This window comes from Rhamphochromis longiceps, linkage group LG12 (genome assembly GCF_057381845.1).
Source record: "Rhamphochromis longiceps isolate RC_006_pf linkage group LG12, R_longiceps_female_GT1.1, whole genome shotgun sequence".
In the NCBI taxonomy this organism is placed as follows: Eukaryota; Metazoa; Chordata; class Actinopteri; order Cichliformes; family Cichlidae; genus Rhamphochromis; species Rhamphochromis longiceps.
In genome coordinates, this window is record NC_140568.1 from 141592 (window position 1) to 156251 (window position 14660).

The window sequence follows — 14660 nt, forward strand, 5'->3', positions numbered from 1 at the left end:
TGGGGACTAGGGTTAGGGTTAGGGTAGGGGGTTAGGGTTAGGGTTAGGGTTAGGGTAGGGGTTAGGGTTAGGGGGTTAGGGTTAGGTGTTAGAAAAGAATCAGGCCACCAGCAAGCTGGCAGCCTGAGGTGCACGGGCCATCGATGGGGCCGGGTGGTGGTGTCCCTGCCCTGGTTCAAAAAATTGCCCTTATCTAGGGTTATAGTGCACATTTAGTATCAACTGGGCCGTTCGCGACGTTTCGGCATGTGTTTGCCTTCTTCAGGCCGACCCAGTGTGTCTCTCTCTGTTTTCTGTTTGCCTCTCTTGGCCTTTTATACTTTTGTTAGCTCCTCCCACTTGGGCTTTTTAATTTGACTTCTTGTCTTTTCTTTTTCTGACTTCTTGTCTTTTTCTCTTTCTGACTTCTTGTCTTTTTCTTTTTCTGACTTCTTGTCTTTCTTTTTTACGTGACTTCTTGTCTTTCATATCTTTAATATTTTTACTATTTTTCTTTGTTTTCACTTGTTTTTTCTTGCTTTTCTATATTTCTCTTTATCTTTTTATGGCACCCCCTGTCTTTTTTGACATCCCGTCCTGTGTTCACTGTATTTTTGTTTATGGCACCCCCTTCCTTTAAATCCTTTCTCTTTGTTTTATCTTACGTGACTTCTTGTCTTTTTCTGTTTCTGTTTATCTTTCTTTCTTGTACGTGACTTCTTGTCTTTTTCTTTTTCTGACTACTTGTCTTTTTCTTGTACGTGACTTCTTGTCTTTTGCTTTTTCTGCTTATCTTTCTTTCTTATACGTGACTTGCTTGTCTTTTTCTTTTTCTGACTTTTTGTCTTTTTCTTTTTCTACTTGTTTTTCTTTCTTACGTGACTTCTTGTCTTCGTTTTTTGTGTTTAGGGACCCCCCTGTGGTTAGGGTTAGGGTAAGATAGAGGGCAGGGGCACCCCCAACCCCACGAGGCACTGGCTGGTTAGGTGTTAGAAAAGAATCAGGCCACCAGCAAGCTGGCAGCCTGAGGTGCACGGGCCATCGATGGGGCCGGGTGGTGGTGTCCCTGCCCTGGTTCAAAAAATTGCCCTTATCTAGGGTTATAGTGCACATTTAGTATCAACTGGGCCGTTCGCGACGTTTCGGCATGTGTTTGCCTTCTTCAGGCCGACCCAGTGTGTCTCTCTCTGTTTTCTGTTTGCCTCTCTTGGCCTTTTATACTTTTGTTAGCTCCTCCCACTTGGGCTTTTTAATTTGACTTCTTGTCTTTTCTTTTTCTGACTTCTTGTCTTTTTCTCTTTCTGACTTCTTGTCTTTTTCTTTTTCTGACTTCTTGTCTTTCTTTTTTACGTGACTTCTTGTCTTTCATATCTTTAATATTTTTACTATTTTTCTTTGTTTTCACTTGTTTTTTCTTGCTTTTCTATATTTCTCTTTATCTTTTTATGGCACCCCCTGTCTTTTTTGACATCCCGTCCTGTGTTCACTGTATTTTTGTTTATGGCACCCCCTTCCTTTAAATCCTTTCTCTTTGTTTTATCTTACGTGACTTCTTGTCTTTTTCTGTTTCTGTTTATCTTTCTTTCTTGTACGTGACTTCTTGTCTTTTTCTTTTTCTGACTACTTGTCTTTTTCTTGTACGTGACTTCTTGTCTTTTGCTTTTTCTGCTTATCTTTCTTTCTTATACGTGACTTGCTTGTCTTTTTCTTTTTCTGACTTTTTGTCTTTTTCTTTTTCTACTTGTTTTTCTTTCTTACGTGACTTCTTGTCTTCGTTTTTTGTGTTTAGGGACCCCCCTGTGGTTAGGGTTAGGGTAAGATAGAGGGCAGGGGCACCCCCAACCCCACGAGGCACTGGCTGGTTAGGTGTTAGAAAAGAATCAGGCCACCAGCAAGCTGGCAGCCTGAGGTGCACGGGCCATCGATGGGGCCGGGTGGTGGTGTCCCTGCCCTGGTTCAAAAAATTGCCCTTATCTAGGGTTATAGTGCACATTTAGTATCAACTGGGCCGTTCGCGACGTTTCGGCATGTGTTTGCCTTCTTCAGGCCGACCCAGTGTGTCTCTCTCTGTTTTCTGTTTGCCTCTCTTGGCCTTTTATACTTTTGTTAGCTCCTCCCACTTGGGCTTTTTAATTTGACTTCTTGTCTTTTCTTTTTCTGACTTCTTGTCTTTTTCTCTTTCTGACTTCTTGTCTTTTTCTTTTTCTGACTTCTTGTCTTTCTTTTTTACGTGACTTCTTGTCTTTCATATCTTTAATATTTTTACTATTTTTCTTTGTTTTCACTTGTTTTTTCTTGCTTTTCTATATTTCTCTTTATCTTTTTATGGCACCCCCTGTCTTTTTTGACATCCCGTCCTGTGTTCACTGTATTTTTGTTTATGGCACCCCCTTCCTTTAAATCCTTTCTCTTTGTTTTATCTTACGTGACTTCTTGTCTTTTTCTGTTTCTGTTTATCTTTCTTTCTTGTACGTGACTTCTTGTCTTTTTCTTTTTCTGACTACTTGTCTTTTTCTTGTACGTGACTTCTTGTCTTTTGCTTTTTCTGCTTATCTTTCTTTCTTATACGTGACTTGCTTGTCTTTTTCTTTTTCTGACTTTTTGTCTTTTTCTTTTTCTACTTGTTTTTCTTTCTTACGTGACTTCTTGTCTTCGTTTTTTGTGTTTAGGGACCCCCCTGTGGTTAGGGTTAGGGTAAGATAGAGGGCAGGGGCACCCCCAACCCCACGAGGCACTGGCTGGTTAGGTGTTAGAAAAGAATCAGGCCACCAGCAAGCTGGCAGCCTGAGGTGCACGGGCCATCGATGGGGCCGGGTGGTGGTGTCCCTGCCCTGGTTCAAAAAATTGCCCTTATCTAGGGTTATAGTGCACATTTAGTATCAACTGGGCCGTTCGCGACGTTTCGGCATGTGTTTGCCTTCTTCAGGCCGACCCAGTGTGTCTCTCTCTGTTTTCTGTTTGCCTCTCTTGGCCTTTTATACTTTTGTTAGCTCCTCCCACTTGGGCTTTTTAATTTGACTTCTTGTCTTTTCTTTTTCTGACTTCTTGTCTTTTTCTCTTTCTGACTTCTTGTCTTTTTCTTTTTCTGACTTCTTGTCTTTCTTTTTTACGTGACTTCTTGTCTTTCATATCTTTAATATTTTTACTATTTTTCTTTGTTTTCACTTGTTTTTTCTTGCTTTTCTATATTTCTCTTTATCTTTTTATGGCACCCCCTGTCTTTTTTGACATCCCGTCCTGTGTTCACTGTATTTTTGTTTATGGCACCCCCTTCCTTTAAATCCTTTCTCTTTGTTTTATCTTACGTGACTTCTTGTCTTTTTCTGTTTCTGTTTATCTTTCTTTCTTGTACGTGACTTCTTGTCTTTTTCTTTTTCTGACTACTTGTCTTTTTCTTGTACGTGACTTCTTGTCTTTTGCTTTTTCTGCTTATCTTTCTTTCTTATACGTGACTTGCTTGTCTTTTTCTTTTTCTGACTTTTTGTCTTTTTCTTTTTCTACTTGTTTTTCTTTCTTACGTGACTTCTTGTCTTCGTTTTTTGTGTTTAGGGACCCCCCTGTGGTTAGGGTTAGGGTAAGATAGAGGGCAGGGGCACCCCCAACCCCACGAGGCACTGGCTGGTTAGGTGTTAGAAAAGAATCAGGCCACCAGCAAGCTGGCAGCCTGAGGTGCACGGGCCATCGATGGGGCCGGGTGGTGGTGTCCCTGCCCTGGTTCAAAAAATTGCCCTTATCTAGGGTTATAGTGCACATTTAGTATCAACTGGGCCGTTCGCGACGTTTCGGCATGTGTTTGCCTTCTTCAGGCCGACCCAGTGTGTCTCTCTCTGTTTTCTGTTTGCCTCTCTTGGCCTTTTATACTTTTGTTAGCTCCTCCCACTTGGGCTTTTTAATTTGACTTCTTGTCTTTTCTTTTTCTGACTTCTTGTCTTTTTCTCTTTCTGACTTCTTGTCTTTTTCTTTTTCTGACTTCTTGTCTTTCTTTTTTACGTGACTTCTTGTCTTTCATATCTTTAATATTTTTACTATTTTTCTTTGTTTTCACTTGTTTTTTCTTGCTTTTCTATATTTCTCTTTATCTTTTTATGGCACCCCCTGTCTTTTTTGACATCCCGTCCTGTGTTCACTGTATTTTTGTTTATGGCACCCCCTTCCTTTAAATCCTTTCTCTTTGTTTTATCTTACGTGACTTCTTGTCTTTTTCTGTTTCTGTTTATCTTTCTTTCTTGTACGTGACTTCTTGTCTTTTTCTTTTTCTGACTACTTGTCTTTTTCTTGTACGTGACTTCTTGTCTTTTGCTTTTTCTGCTTATCTTTCTTTCTTATACGTGACTTGCTTGTCTTTTTCTTTTTCTGACTTTTTGTCTTTTTCTTTTTCTACTTGTTTTTCTTTCTTACGTGACTTCTTGTCTTCGTTTTTTGTGTTTAGGGACCCCCCTGTGGTTAGGGTTAGGGTAAGATAGAGGGCAGGGGCACCCCCAACCCCACGAGGCACTGGCTGGTTAGGTGTTAGAAAAGAATCAGGCCACCAGCAAGCTGGCAGCCTGAGGTGCACGGGCCATCGATGGGGCCGGGTGGTGGTGTCCCTGCCCTGGTTCAAAAAATTGCCCTTATCTAGGGTTATAGTGCACATTTAGTATCAACTGGGCCGTTCGCGACGTTTCGGCATGTGTTTGCCTTCTTCAGGCCGACCCAGTGTGTCTCTCTCTGTTTTCTGTTTGCCTCTCTTGGCCTTTTATACTTTTGTTAGCTCCTCCCACTTGGGCTTTTTAATTTGACTTCTTGTCTTTTCTTTTTCTGACTTCTTGTCTTTTTCTCTTTCTGACTTCTTGTCTTTTTCTTTTTCTGACTTCTTGTCTTTCTTTTTTACGTGACTTCTTGTCTTTCATATCTTTAATATTTTTACTATTTTTCTTTGTTTTCACTTGTTTTTTCTTGCTTTTCTATATTTCTCTTTATCTTTTTATGGCACCCCCTGTCTTTTTTGACATCCCGTCCTGTGTTCACTGTATTTTTGTTTATGGCACCCCCTTCCTTTAAATCCTTTCTCTTTGTTTTATCTTACGTGACTTCTTGTCTTTTTCTGTTTCTGTTTATCTTTCTTTCTTGTACGTGACTTCTTGTCTTTTTCTTTTTCTGACTACTTGTCTTTTTCTTGTACGTGACTTCTTGTCTTTTGCTTTTTCTGCTTATCTTTCTTTCTTATACGTGACTTGCTTGTCTTTTTCTTTTTCTGACTTTTTGTCTTTTTCTTTTTCTACTTGTTTTTCTTTCTTACGTGACTTCTTGTCTTCGTTTTTTGTGTTTAGGGACCCCCCTGTGGTTAGGGTTAGGGTAAGATAGAGGGCAGGGGCACCCCCAACCCCACGAGGCACTGGCTGGTTAGGTGTTAGAAAAGAATCAGGCCACCAGCAAGCTGGCAGCCTGAGGTGCACGGGCCATCGATGGGGCCGGGTGGTGGTGTCCCTGCCCTGGTTCAAAAAATTGCCCTTATCTAGGGTTATAGTGCACATTTAGTATCAACTGGGCCGTTCGCGACGTTTCGGCATGTGTTTGCCTTCTTCAGGCCGACCCAGTGTGTCTCTCTCTGTTTTCTGTTTGCCTCTCTTGGCCTTTTATACTTTTGTTAGCTCCTCCCACTTGGGCTTTTTAATTTGACTTCTTGTCTTTTCTTTTTCTGACTTCTTGTCTTTTTCTCTTTCTGACTTCTTGTCTTTTTCTTTTTCTGACTTCTTGTCTTTCTTTTTTACGTGACTTCTTGTCTTTCATATCTTTAATATTTTTACTATTTTTCTTTGTTTTCACTTGTTTTTTCTTGCTTTTCTATATTTCTCTTTATCTTTTTATGGCACCCCCTGTCTTTTTTGACATCCCGTCCTGTGTTCACTGTATTTTTGTTTATGGCACCCCCTTCCTTTAAATCCTTTCTCTTTGTTTTATCTTACGTGACTTCTTGTCTTTTTCTGTTTCTGTTTATCTTTCTTTCTTGTACGTGACTTCTTGTCTTTTTCTTTTTCTGACTACTTGTCTTTTTCTTGTACGTGACTTCTTGTCTTTTGCTTTTTCTGCTTATCTTTCTTTCTTATACGTGACTTGCTTGTCTTTTTCTTTTTCTGACTTTTTGTCTTTTTCTTTTTCTACTTGTTTTTCTTTCTTACGTGACTTCTTGTCTTCGTTTTTTGTGTTTAGGGACCCCCCTGTGGTTAGGGTTAGGGTAAGATAGAGGGCAGGGGCACCCCCAACCCCACGAGGCACTGGCTGGTTAGGTGTTAGAAAAGAATCAGGCCACCAGCAAGCTGGCAGCCTGAGGTGCACGGGCCATCGATGGGGCCGGGTGGTGGTGTCCCTGCCCTGGTTCAAAAAATTGCCCTTATCTAGGGTTATAGTGCACATTTAGTATCAACTGGGCCGTTCGCGACGTTTCGGCATGTGTTTGCCTTCTTCAGGCCGACCCAGTGTGTCTCTCTCTGTTTTCTGTTTGCCTCTCTTGGCCTTTTATACTTTTGTTAGCTCCTCCCACTTGGGCTTTTTAATTTGACTTCTTGTCTTTTCTTTTTCTGACTTCTTGTCTTTTTCTCTTTCTGACTTCTTGTCTTTTTCTTTTTCTGACTTCTTGTCTTTCTTTTTTACGTGACTTCTTGTCTTTCATATCTTTAATATTTTTACTATTTTTCTTTGTTTTCACTTGTTTTTTCTTGCTTTTCTATATTTCTCTTTATCTTTTTATGGCACCCCCTGTCTTTTTTGACATCCCGTCCTGTGTTCACTGTATTTTTGTTTATGGCACCCCCTTCCTTTAAATCCTTTCTCTTTGTTTTATCTTACGTGACTTCTTGTCTTTTTCTGTTTCTGTTTATCTTTCTTTCTTGTACGTGACTTCTTGTCTTTTTCTTTTTCTGACTACTTGTCTTTTTCTTGTACGTGACTTCTTGTCTTTTGCTTTTTCTGCTTATCTTTCTTTCTTATACGTGACTTGCTTGTCTTTTTCTTTTTCTGACTTTTTGTCTTTTTCTTTTTCTACTTGTTTTTCTTTCTTACGTGACTTCTTGTCTTCGTTTTTTGTGTTTAGGGACCCCCCTGTGGTTAGGGTTAGGGTAAGATAGAGGGCAGGGGCACCCCCAACCCCACGAGGCACTGGCTGGTTAGGTGTTAGAAAAGAATCAGGCCACCAGCAAGCTGGCAGCCTGAGGTGCACGGGCCATCGATGGGGCCGGGTGGTGGTGTCCCTGCCCTGGTTCAAAAAATTGCCCTTATCTAGGGTTATAGTGCACATTTAGTATCAACTGGGCCGTTCGCGACGTTTCGGCATGTGTTTGCCTTCTTCAGGCCGACCCAGTGTGTCTCTCTCTGTTTTCTGTTTGCCTCTCTTGGCCTTTTATACTTTTGTTAGCTCCTCCCACTTGGGCTTTTTAATTTGACTTCTTGTCTTTTCTTTTTCTGACTTCTTGTCTTTTTCTCTTTCTGACTTCTTGTCTTTTTCTTTTTCTGACTTCTTGTCTTTCTTTTTTACGTGACTTCTTGTCTTTCATATCTTTAATATTTTTACTATTTTTCTTTGTTTTCACTTGTTTTTTCTTGCTTTTCTATATTTCTCTTTATCTTTTTATGGCACCCCCTGTCTTTTTTGACATCCCGTCCTGTGTTCACTGTATTTTTGTTTATGGCACCCCCTTCCTTTAAATCCTTTCTCTTTGTTTTATCTTACGTGACTTCTTGTCTTTTTCTGTTTCTGTTTATCTTTCTTTCTTGTACGTGACTTCTTGTCTTTTTCTTTTTCTGACTACTTGTCTTTTTCTTGTACGTGACTTCTTGTCTTTTGCTTTTTCTGCTTATCTTTCTTTCTTATACGTGACTTGCTTGTCTTTTTCTTTTTCTGACTTTTTGTCTTTTTCTTTTTCTACTTGTTTTTCTTTCTTACGTGACTTCTTGTCTTCGTTTTTTGTGTTTAGGGACCCCCCTGTGGTTAGGGTTAGGGTAAGATAGAGGGCAGGGGCACCCCCAACCCCACGAGGCACTGGCTGGTTAGGTGTTAGAAAAGAATCAGGCCACCAGCAAGCTGGCAGCCTGAGGTGCACGGGCCATCGATGGGGCCGGGTGGTGGTGTCCCTGCCCTGGTTCAAAAAATTGCCCTTATCTAGGGTTATAGTGCACATTTAGTATCAACTGGGCCGTTCGCGACGTTTCGGCATGTGTTTGCCTTCTTCAGGCCGACCCAGTGTGTCTCTCTCTGTTTTCTGTTTGCCTCTCTTGGCCTTTTATACTTTTGTTAGCTCCTCCCACTTGGGCTTTTTAATTTGACTTCTTGTCTTTTCTTTTTCTGACTTCTTGTCTTTTTCTCTTTCTGACTTCTTGTCTTTTTCTTTTTCTGACTTCTTGTCTTTCTTTTTTACGTGACTTCTTGTCTTTCATATCTTTAATATTTTTACTATTTTTCTTTGTTTTCACTTGTTTTTTCTTGCTTTTCTATATTTCTCTTTATCTTTTTATGGCACCCCCTGTCTTTTTTGACATCCCGTCCTGTGTTCACTGTATTTTTGTTTATGGCACCCCCTTCCTTTAAATCCTTTCTCTTTGTTTTATCTTACGTGACTTCTTGTCTTTTTCTGTTTCTGTTTATCTTTCTTTCTTGTACGTGACTTCTTGTCTTTTTCTTTTTCTGACTACTTGTCTTTTTCTTGTACGTGACTTCTTGTCTTTTGCTTTTTCTGCTTATCTTTCTTTCTTATACGTGACTTGCTTGTCTTTTTCTTTTTCTGACTTTTTGTCTTTTTCTTTTTCTACTTGTTTTTCTTTCTTACGTGACTTCTTGTCTTCGTTTTTTGTGTTTAGGGACCCCCCTGTGGTTAGGGTTAGGGTAAGATAGAGGGCAGGGGCACCCCCAACCCCACGAGGCACTGGCTGGTTAGGTGTTAGAAAAGAATCAGGCCACCAGCAAGCTGGCAGCCTGAGGTGCACGGGCCATCGATGGGGCCGGGTGGTGGTGTCCCTGCCCTGGTTCAAAAAATTGCCCTTATCTAGGGTTATAGTGCACATTTAGTATCAACTGGGCCGTTCGCGACGTTTCGGCATGTGTTTGCCTTCTTCAGGCCGACCCAGTGTGTCTCTCTCTGTTTTCTGTTTGCCTCTCTTGGCCTTTTATACTTTTGTTAGCTCCTCCCACTTGGGCTTTTTAATTTGACTTCTTGTCTTTTCTTTTTCTGACTTCTTGTCTTTTTCTCTTTCTGACTTCTTGTCTTTTTCTTTTTCTGACTTCTTGTCTTTCTTTTTTACGTGACTTCTTGTCTTTCATATCTTTAATATTTTTACTATTTTTCTTTGTTTTCACTTGTTTTTTCTTGCTTTTCTATATTTCTCTTTATCTTTTTATGGCACCCCCTGTCTTTTTTGACATCCCGTCCTGTGTTCACTGTATTTTTGTTTATGGCACCCCCTTCCTTTAAATCCTTTCTCTTTGTTTTATCTTACGTGACTTCTTGTCTTTTTCTGTTTCTGTTTATCTTTCTTTCTTGTACGTGACTTCTTGTCTTTTTCTTTTTCTGACTACTTGTCTTTTTCTTGTACGTGACTTCTTGTCTTTTGCTTTTTCTGCTTATCTTTCTTTCTTATACGTGACTTGCTTGTCTTTTTCTTTTTCTGACTTTTTGTCTTTTTCTTTTTCTACTTGTTTTTCTTTCTTACGTGACTTCTTGTCTTCGTTTTTTGTGTTTAGGGACCCCCCTGTGGTTAGGGTTAGGGTAAGATAGAGGGCAGGGGCACCCCCAACCCCACGAGGCACTGGCTGGTTAGGTGTTAGAAAAGAATCAGGCCACCAGCAAGCTGGCAGCCTGAGGTGCACGGGCCATCGATGGGGCCGGGTGGTGGTGTCCCTGCCCTGGTTCAAAAAATTGCCCTTATCTAGGGTTATAGTGCACATTTAGTATCAACTGGGCCGTTCGCGACGTTTCGGCATGTGTTTGCCTTCTTCAGGCCGACCCAGTGTGTCTCTCTCTGTTTTCTGTTTGCCTCTCTTGGCCTTTTATACTTTTGTTAGCTCCTCCCACTTGGGCTTTTTAATTTGACTTCTTGTCTTTTCTTTTTCTGACTTCTTGTCTTTTTCTCTTTCTGACTTCTTGTCTTTTTCTTTTTCTGACTTCTTGTCTTTCTTTTTTACGTGACTTCTTGTCTTTCATATCTTTAATATTTTTACTATTTTTCTTTGTTTTCACTTGTTTTTTCTTGCTTTTCTATATTTCTCTTTATCTTTTTATGGCACCCCCTGTCTTTTTTGACATCCCGTCCTGTGTTCACTGTATTTTTGTTTATGGCACCCCCTTCCTTTAAATCCTTTCTCTTTGTTTTATCTTACGTGACTTCTTGTCTTTTTCTGTTTCTGTTTATCTTTCTTTCTTGTACGTGACTTCTTGTCTTTTTCTTTTTCTGACTACTTGTCTTTTTCTTGTACGTGACTTCTTGTCTTTTGCTTTTTCTGCTTATCTTTCTTTCTTATACGTGACTTGCTTGTCTTTTTCTTTTTCTGACTTTTTGTCTTTTTCTTTTTCTACTTGTTTTTCTTTCTTACGTGACTTCTTGTCTTCGTTTTTTGTGTTTAGGGACCCCCCTGTGGTTAGGGTTAGGGTAAGATAGAGGGCAGGGGCACCCCCAACCCCACGAGGCACTGGCTGGTTAGGTGTTAGAAAAGAATCAGGCCACCAGCAAGCTGGCAGCCTGAGGTGCACGGGCCATCGATGGGGCCGGGTGGTGGTGTCCCTGCCCTGGTTCAAAAAATTGCCCTTATCTAGGGTTATAGTGCACATTTAGTATCAACTGGGCCGTTCGCGACGTTTCGGCATGTGTTTGCCTTCTTCAGGCCGACCCAGTGTGTCTCTCTCTGTTTTCTGTTTGCCTCTCTTGGCCTTTTATACTTTTGTTAGCTCCTCCCACTTGGGCTTTTTAATTTGACTTCTTGTCTTTTCTTTTTCTGACTTCTTGTCTTTTTCTCTTTCTGACTTCTTGTCTTTTTCTTTTTCTGACTTCTTGTCTTTCTTTTTTACGTGACTTCTTGTCTTTCATATCTTTAATATTTTTACTATTTTTCTTTGTTTTCACTTGTTTTTTCTTGCTTTTCTATATTTCTCTTTATCTTTTTATGGCACCCCCTGTCTTTTTTGACATCCCGTCCTGTGTTCACTGTATTTTTGTTTATGGCACCCCCTTCCTTTAAATCCTTTCTCTTTGTTTTATCTTACGTGACTTCTTGTCTTTTTCTGTTTCTGTTTATCTTTCTTTCTTGTACGTGACTTCTTGTCTTTTTCTTTTTCTGACTACTTGTCTTTTTCTTGTACGTGACTTCTTGTCTTTTGCTTTTTCTGCTTATCTTTCTTTCTTATACGTGACTTGCTTGTCTTTTTCTTTTTCTGACTTTTTGTCTTTTTCTTTTTCTACTTGTTTTTCTTTCTTACGTGACTTCTTGTCTTCGTTTTTTGTGTTTAGGGACCCCCCTGTGGTTAGGGTTAGGGTAAGATAGAGGGCAGGGGCACCCCCAACCCCACGAGGCACTGGCTGGTTAGGTGTTAGAAAAGAATCAGGCCACCAGCAAGCTGGCAGCCTGAGGTGCACGGGCCATCGATGGGGCCGGGTGGTGGTGTCCCTGCCCTGGTTCAAAAAATTGCCCTTATCTAGGGTTATAGTGCACATTTAGTATCAACTGGGCCGTTCGCGACGTTTCGGCATGTGTTTGCCTTCTTCAGGCCGACCCAGTGTGTCTCTCTCTGTTTTCTGTTTGCCTCTCTTGGCCTTTTATACTTTTGTTAGCTCCTCCCACTTGGGCTTTTTAATTTGACTTCTTGTCTTTTCTTTTTCTGACTTCTTGTCTTTTTCTCTTTCTGACTTCTTGTCTTTTTCTTTTTCTGACTTCTTGTCTTTCTTTTTTACGTGACTTCTTGTCTTTCATATCTTTAATATTTTTACTATTTTTCTTTGTTTTCACTTGTTTTTTCTTGCTTTTCTATATTTCTCTTTATCTTTTTATGGCACCCCCTGTCTTTTTTGACATCCCGTCCTGTGTTCACTGTATTTTTGTTTATGGCACCCCCTTCCTTTAAATCCTTTCTCTTTGTTTTATCTTACGTGACTTCTTGTCTTTTTCTGTTTCTGTTTATCTTTCTTTCTTGTACGTGACTTCTTGTCTTTTTCTTTTTCTGACTACTTGTCTTTTTCTTGTACGTGACTTCTTGTCTTTTGCTTTTTCTGCTTATCTTTCTTTCTTATACGTGACTTGCTTGTCTTTTTCTTTTTCTGACTTTTTGTCTTTTTCTTTTTCTACTTGTTTTTCTTTCTTACGTGACTTCTTGTCTTCGTTTTTTGTGTTTAGGGACCCCCCTGTGGTTAGGGTTAGGGTAAGATAGAGGGCAGGGGCACCCCCAACCCCACGAGGCACTGGCTGGTTAGGTGTTAGAAAAGAATCAGGCCACCAGCAAGCTGGCAGCCTGAGGTGCACGGGCCATCGATGGGGCCGGGTGGTGGTGTCCCTGCCCTGGTTCAAAAAATTGCCCTTATCTAGGGTTATAGTGCACATTTAGTATCAACTGGGCCGTTCGCGACGTTTCGGCATGTGTTTGCCTTCTTCAGGCCGACCCAGTGTGTCTCTCTCTGTTTTCTGTTTGCCTCTCTTGGCCTTTTATACTTTTGTTAGCTCCTCCCACTTGGGCTTTTTAATTTGACTTCTTGTCTTTTCTTTTTCTGACTTCTTGTCTTTTTCTCTTTCTGACTTCTTGTCTTTTTCTTTTTCTGACTTCTTGTCTTTCTTTTTTACGTGACTTCTTGTCTTTCATATCTTTAATATTTTTACTATTTTTCTTTGTTTTCACTTGTTTTTTCTTGCTTTTCTATATTTCTCTTTATCTTTTTATGGCACCCCCTGTCTTTTTTGACATCCCGTCCTGTGTTCACTGTATTTTTGTTTATGGCACCCCCTTCCTTTAAATCCTTTCTCTTTGTTTTATCTTACGTGACTTCTTGTCTTTTTCTGTTTCTGTTTATCTTTCTTTCTTGTACGTGACTTCTTGTCTTTTTCTTTTTCTGACTACTTGTCTTTTTCTTGTACGTGACTTCTTGTCTTTTGCTTTTTCTGCTTATCTTTCTTTCTTATACGTGACTTGCTTGTCTTTTTCTTTTTCTGACTTTTTGTCTTTTTCTTTTTCTACTTGTTTTTCTTTCTTACGTGACTTCTTGTCTTCGTTTTTTGTGTTTAGGGACCCCCCTGTGGTTAGGGTTAGGGTAAGATAGAGGGCAGGGGCACCCCCAACCCCACGAGGCACTGGCTGGTTAGGTGTTAGAAAAGAATCAGGCCACCAGCAAGCTGGCAGCCTGAGGTGCACGGGCCATCGATGGGGCCGGGTGGTGGTGTCCCTGCCCTGGTTCAAAAAATTGCCCTTATCTAGGGTTATAGTGCACATTTAGTATCAACTGGGCCGTTCGCGACGTTTCGGCATGTGTTTGCCTTCTTCAGGCCGACCCAGTGTGTCTCTCTCTGTTTTCTGTTTGCCTCTCTTGGCCTTTTATACTTTTGTTAGCTCCTCCCACTTGGGCTTTTTAATTTGACTTCTTGTCTTTTCTTTTTCTGACTTCTTGTCTTTTTCTCTTTCTGACTTCTTGTCTTTTTCTTTTTCTGACTTCTTGTCTTTCTTTTTTACGTGACTTCTTGTCTTTCATATCTTTAATATTTTTACTATTTTTCTTTGTTTTCACTTGTTTTTTCTTGCTTTTCTATATTTCTCTTTATCTTTTTATGGCACCCCCTGTCTTTTTTGACATCCCGTCCTGTGTTCACTGTATTTTTGTTTATGGCACCCCCTTCCTTTAAATCCTTTCTCTTTGTTTTATCTTACGTGACTTCTTGTCTTTTTCTGTTTCTGTTTATCTTTCTTTCTTGTACGTGACTTCTTGTCTTTTTCTTTTTCTGACTACTTGTCTTTTTCTTGTACGTGACTTCTTGTCTTTTGCTTTTTCTGCTTATCTTTCTTTCTTATACGTGACTTGCTTGTCTTTTTCTTTTTCTGACTTTTTGTCTTTTTCTTTTTCTACTTGTTTTTCTTTCTTACGTGACTTCTTGTCTTCGTTTTTTGTGTTTAGGGACCCCCCTGTGGTTAGGGTTAGGGTAAGATAGAGGGCAGGGGCACCCCCAACCCCACGAGGCACTGGCTGGTTAGGTGTTAGAAAAGAATCAGGCCACCAGCAAGCTGGCAGCCTGAGGTGCACGGGCCATCGATGGGGCCGGGTGGTGGTGTCCCTGCCCTGGTTCAAAAAATTGCCCTTATCTAGGGTTATAGTGCACATTTAGTATCAACTGGGCCGTTCGCGACGTTTCGGCATGTGTTTGCCTTCTTCAGGCCGACCCAGTGTGTCTCTCTCTGTTTTCTGTTTGCCTCTCTTGGCCTTTTATACTTTTGTTAGCTCCTCCCACTTGGGCTTTTTAATTTGACTTCTTGTCTTTTTCTTTTTCTGACTTCTTGTCTTTTTCTCTTTCTGACTTCTTGTCTTTTTCTTTTTCTGACTTCTTGTCTTTCTTTTTTACGTGACTTCTTGTCTTTCATATCTTTAATATTTTTACTATTTTTCTTTGTTTTCCACTTGTTTTTTCTTGCTTTTCTATATTTCTCTTTATCTTTTTATGGCACCCCCTGTCTTTTTTGACATCCCGTCCT

The 14660-nt window shown here is 40.4% G+C and overlaps 1 long non-coding RNA gene across 2 annotated transcripts in view; it reads left to right on the forward strand.

The window, feature by feature from the left end:
- The window catches only part of LOC146656498 (uncharacterized), a 227714-nt gene that overhangs the window by 32899 nt on the left and 180155 nt on the right, over positions 1 to 14660 (forward strand). The gene's annotated exons all lie outside the window — the stretch shown is intronic.